This window comes from Entelurus aequoreus, linkage group LG25 (genome assembly GCF_033978785.1).
Source record: "Entelurus aequoreus isolate RoL-2023_Sb linkage group LG25, RoL_Eaeq_v1.1, whole genome shotgun sequence".
In the NCBI taxonomy this organism is placed as follows: domain Eukaryota; kingdom Metazoa; phylum Chordata; class Actinopteri; order Syngnathiformes; family Syngnathidae; genus Entelurus; species Entelurus aequoreus.
This window is the reverse complement of record NC_084755.1, coordinates 5,137,613-5,143,612: the sequence shown is the minus strand read 5'-3', so window position 1 is coordinate 5,143,612 and position 6,000 is coordinate 5,137,613. Positions and strand designations below refer to the sequence as shown.

Here is a 6,000-nt window from a genome sequence, read left to right as displayed (position 1 = left end):
GTACCTGCGCCCTGATGGTAGTGGGATGATGTATTGGTGTAGTGGGTGAGTGATATCCTGGACTATTGTGTTTGCCAGTCGAGTGATGGACCTGTGGTTTAAATCTGAAATGTTGGGTGTGGGTAGGCCGAGGATTTTAGCTGCTATGTTTGTAATGTGTGTGAGTTTGGTCCGGTTGGTTACAGAAAGCATGGTGAAAAAACGTGTATATATATATATATATATATATATATATATATATATATATATATATATATATATATATATATATATATATAGATAGATAGATAGATAGATAGATAGATAGTACTTTATTGTATATATTTATATATATATAGCCAGAATTCACTGAAAGTCAAGTATTTATCTTATTTATATATATATATATATATATATATATATATATATAAGAAATACTTGAATTTCAGTAAATTCTAGCTATAAATATACTCCTCCCCCCAAGTCAAGCATTTAAAATGCATTTGTTAAATAATGTTACCGTAGTGACTTACATTTACTGCCAGCATGTTGTTGTTGTTCTTCTTCTTCTTCCTTCTTTCACTTCTTTTATCCGAATGGCGCCTTTCTTCTTCTTCTTCTCTCTTTTATAGTCCCAGCACATGAAGTTGCCAGACGGGAAATGACACATTATCGCAACAGACGCTTATATTGCCATGTTTTGAGGAATATTATCCTACATACCAAATTAAACCTTGCGCCAGACCGCCTGTTACAGTAACAACATTACCACAGAATACTTTTAATGCAGGTTTATCTTTTAATAAACTCATAATGTCGGCAAAAGAAGCTCCCTGTCAAGACGTGAACTGAGAGGGTTTTGTTTTCCCGAGATGCAAGTAAAGCTGGACCGGACATGGCGTGAAGGTAATGACATCTTTATTTGAACACTAACCAAAAGGAATAAACAAAAGGTGCGCACAAGGGCGGAAGTACAAAACTTGGCTATAAAAACCAAAACTAGCACAAAGGCAGAACTATGGACAAAAAACAAAAGACACTAACTGTGGCATTAATAAACAAAACGTACTTGCGATCACGTGCACAGGGCAGCATGGACTATGAAACAAGCAGCGTGAACTAAGCATGAAACCGTAAACATGGCATGAAGCAGAGTGAATGTCGCCAGGCTGAACTGCTGGCAACACTGGGCTTAAATAATATAGACATGATTGACAACAGGTGTGCGAGTGCAAAATGTGAAACAGGTGAAACTAATGGTCGCTATGGTGACAAAACAAACAAGAGTGCACAAAGAGTCCAAAAACAAAATCGAACATAACTAAAACAAAACATGATCACACAGACATGACACTCCACACCTGTCTGTAAAGAGTCACGTGAGTTTGCGTTTGCTAATATCATGTTTGTGTTTGCTAATATCATGTTTGTGTTTGCTAATATCATGTTTGTGTTTGCTAGTGTCATGTTTGTGTTTGCTAGTGTCATGTTTGTGTTTGCTAATGTCATGTTTGTGTTTGCTAGTGTCATGTTTGTGTTTGCTAGTGTCATGTTTGTGTTTGCTAGTGTCATGTTTGTGTTTGCTAATATCATGTTTGTGTTTGCTAGTGTCATGTTTGTGTTTGCTAGTGTCATGTTTGTGTTTGCTAGTGTCATGTTTGTGTTTGCTAGTGTCATGTTTGTGTTTGCTAGTGTCATGTTTGTGTTTGCTAGTGTCATGTTTGTGTTTGCTAGTGTCATGTTTGTGTTTGCTAGTGTCATGTTTGTGTTTGCTAGTGTCATGTTTGTGTTTGCTAGTGTCATGTTTGTGTTTGCTAGTGTCATGTTTGTGTTTGCTAGTGTCATGTTTGTGTTTGCTAGTGTCATGTTTGTGTTTGCTAGTGTCATGTTTGTGTTTGCTAGTGTCATGTTTGTGTTTGCTAATATCATGTTTGTGTTTGCTAGTGTCATGTTTGTGTTTGCTAATATCATGTTTGTGTTTGCTAGTGTCATGTTTGTGTTTGCTAATATCATGTTTGTGTTTGCTAGTGTCATGTTTGTGTTTGCTAATATCATGTTTGTGTTTGCTAGTGTCATGTTTGTGTTTGCTAGTGTCATGTTTGTGTTTGCTAGTGTCATGTTTGTGTTTGCTAATAGCCATGTGTGGAACAGTTACAATTATTGTACCTTTTTGGTTTTATTTTAACGATTGTTTCAATGAGGGTCTGAAATAGTCATAAAATTACACAGATTATCGTACGTCTGGCAACGCAGATATGGTCAATACCAGGAAGTGTCGGTATAACTGCCTGATACTTTGCTATTTCTATTCTCTATATTTATATATTTATATTCTCTATATTTATATATTTATATTTTCTATACTTATACATTTATATTTTCTATATTTATATTCTCTATATTTATATATTTATATTTTCTATACTTATATATTTCTATTCTCTATATTTATATTCTCTAAATTTATATATTTATATTTTCTATACTTATATATTTATATTCTCTATATTTATATATTGTTACATTGTTTACAGGGCAAAGGCCAATGATGTAAATAGGAAACAATAATTATTTTTTTTTAGTTATTTTGCACCATTGACTATATTTTGCTAATAATGTATAAAATATTGTAAAAATGCGTTGATGACACACATTTTTTGTTTGCCTGAAATACTTGTGGTATCAGCAATACTGTCCCTGTAGCAAATTGTTATCAAATGGATATCACACACACAGGTTTTGTCCTTTTATGTATCGGTACATTTATTTGCTTGCATCTGCTGACAAAATGTCTCCTGTATTGTGCACAAAAATACTGCTCTTATGACGGGTCCATCCATCCATCCATTTTCTACCGCTTGTCCTTATGAGAGGTCTTACACAGTAAAAGGTAAAGCATGGTTGTGGTTGCCAACTCCTTTTTACCGTCAGGATCACATGACTAAAACAATAACAAACAAAGCGACAATTTAGGGCATAGTTGAAGTATTTCCTGGCAAACACTGAAGGATGACGTGAAACTAAAGTCAAAGTAAAAATCTCCAAACGGAATTCAATGATTTGCCAATCCTTTTCAAGCCATATTCAGTTGAATATGCTACAAAGACAACATATTTGATGTTCAAACTCATAAACTTTTTTTTTTTTTGCAAATAATAATTAACTTAGAATTTCATGGCTGCAACACGTGACAAAGTAGTTGGGAAAGTGTCACGTTGGGGGGTCGCAGCGTGCTGCGGGGTTGTTCTTCCAGTGCAAAGACGGCTCCGGACGACAGCGTGAAGGTAGGCTTGGATTTACTTAACATAAATAAATCACTACCATAACCACAAAAATACAACAAAAAAGGCAGGCGTGCCTAAAACACAAATGAAGCTGCTAGTTAACAGAAACTCTGACATGGACTATGAAAACTTACTTGGTCAGAATGATACCTGAACTGGTGTGACATAAAGACAATGAACGCAGAACGAGTGAACAGAAAGAAAGACTTACATAACACAGACATGATTAACAACAGGTGCGTGACTCAAAACGTGAAACAGGTGCGTGACATGACAGGTGAAAACTAATGGGTGACCATGGAAACCAAACCAAACAAGGAAGTGACACCAGGAACTAAAAAAAGAGTCCACAAAACAAACAGCACATGGCCAAACAAAAACATGATCAACAGACATGACAGAAAGGGCATGTTCACCACTGTGTTACATGGCCTTTCCTTTTAACAACACTCAGTAAAGGTTTGGGAACTGAGGAGACACATTTTTGAAGTGGAATTCTTTCCCATTCTTGCTTGATGTACAGCTTAAGTTGTTCAACAGTCCGGGGGTCTCCCTTCTCAGATTTTAGGTGCCACACATTTTCAATGGGAGACAGGTCTGGACTACAGGCAGGCCAGTCTAGTACCTGCACTCTTTTACTATGAAGCCACGTTGATGTAACACGTGGCTTGGCATTGTCTTGCTGAAATAAGCAGGGGCGTCCATGGTAACGTTGCTTGGATGGCAACATATGTTGCTCCAAAAGCTGTATGTACCTTTCAGCATTAATGGTGCCTTCACAGATGTGTAAGTTACCCATGTCTTGGCCACTAATACACCCCCATACCATCACACATGCTGCCTTTTACACTTTGCGCCTAGAACAATCCGGATGGTTCTTTTCCTCTTTGGTCCGGAGGACATGACGTCCACAGTTTCCAAAAACAATTTGAAATGTGGACTCGTCAGACCACAGAACACTTTTCCACTTTGTATCAGTCCATCTTAGATGAGCTCGGGCCCAGCGAAGCCGACGGCGTTTCTGGGTGTTGTTGATAAACGGTTTTCGCCTTGCATAGGAGAGTTTTAACTTGCACTTACAGATGTAGCGACCAACTGTAGTTACTGACAGTGGGTTTCTGAAGTGTTCCTGAGCCCATGTGGTGATATCCTTTACACACTGATGTCACTTGTTGATGCAGTACAGCCTGAGGGATGGAAGGTCACGGGCTTAGCTGCTTACGTGCAGTGATTTCTCCAGATTCTCTGAACCCTTTGATGATATTACGGAGCGTAGATGGTGAAATCCCTAAATTCCTTGCAATAGCTGCTTGAGAAAGGTTTTTCTTAAACTGTTCAACAATTTGCTCAGGCATTTGTTGACAAAGTGGTGACCCTCGCCCCATCCTTGTTTGTGAATGACTGAGCATTTCATGGAATCTACTTTTATACCCAATCATGGCACCCACCTGTTCCCAATTAGCCTGTTCACCTGTGGGATGTTCCAAATAAGTGTTTGATGAGCATTCCTCAACTTTATCAGTATTTATTGCCACCTTTCCCAACTTCTTTGTCACGTGTTGCTGGCATCAAATTCTAAAGTTAATGATTATTTGCAACAAAAAAAAAATGTTTATGAGTTTGAACATGAAATATGTTGTCTTTGTAGCATATTCAACTGAATATGGCTTGGAAAGGATTTGCAAATCATTGTATTCCGTTTATATTTACATTTTACATCCAACACAATTCCCCAACTCATATGGAAACGGGGTTTGTATACCTTTTTTTTAAGTTAAATACTTTAAAAATAGAATGTGAGGTTGCAGTGCACTTGACCTTAAAAACATTATAATAATCATAGTTTGAGTTTGTGCCAAATTTGAGGAAAATCTATCAAATAATTCTTGAGATATGGCTTTAACAATGTGCAAAGTTAAGACAAAATAATACAAAAATGTATTTAAAAAAAATACTCAAGACCTGCTGTGACATCAACACTGTTTTGTTCATGTAAATATTGTTTTATACCATATTGTGTACACATTCTAAACTAATGCAGATTTTTTGTATTTCCATTTTTCAGCATTATTCGATATTTTGATGGATGTCAGCCATTTTGGGCCAAAGTGTTCTTTATTTTATTTTATTTTGTACTTCCTCTTATAACACAGTCCGTACTGATTTTTTTAATGTATAAAACATCATTGTTTAGCAAAATGTACCATGTGTATGTTCAATTGTACAGGTTGCTATTCACTTATTTTGAAGTCTTTTTTTCATTTTTTTTGTATGTTTCATGGTTTCAATTCAAATTAAAGTATAGCAATGCTAAAATACTTGTCTTAAATGTTAGGTATATGTATTAATGTCAATTTGTGAGAGAGATTCTGTTCCCAGAATGAATGTAAATACATTTACATAAAAAAACAGCTGCATAAAATTTTCGTTTTTTTTGTAATTCCTATTTTTATACATTTATGGCTCTAAAAAAAAAAACGCCAGGATATTTTGCGGAGAACTTTTAACCTAATGTCCACGATGGCATTGTCTATGCAAAAATGCAACAACAAAAAAAGAGTAGTGCCCAGACGTGGGAACGGAAGTCACTTTCTAGCAACTTTTTCCTGGTTCACCTTATGGCCTCGGGAGGAAGATGTGGTAATGCGGTTAATCACCTGCAGTTCTACCTCACACCGCAAGGGGGCGTGCTTAGCTTATTTGTCTCAGCACAGAATAGACTTATTGAGCATGAAGT

General features: G+C 36.3%; 2 protein-coding genes across 2 annotated transcripts in view; one reads left to right on the top strand and one right to left on the bottom strand.

The window, feature by feature from the left end:
* The window catches only part of LOC133642488 (uncharacterized), a 32,344-nt gene extending 31,737 nt beyond the window's left edge, over positions 1-607 (bottom strand). The window contains exon 1 of the mRNA XM_062036704.1: positions 513-607. The gene's annotated coding sequence lies outside the window, so the exon portion shown is untranslated. The remainder of the gene's footprint in view (positions 1-512) is intronic.
* rsad1 (radical S-adenosyl methionine domain containing 1) overlaps positions 1-6,000 on the top strand; it is an 83,498-nt gene that overhangs the window by 72,534 nt on the left and 4,964 nt on the right. The window lies entirely within an intron of this gene.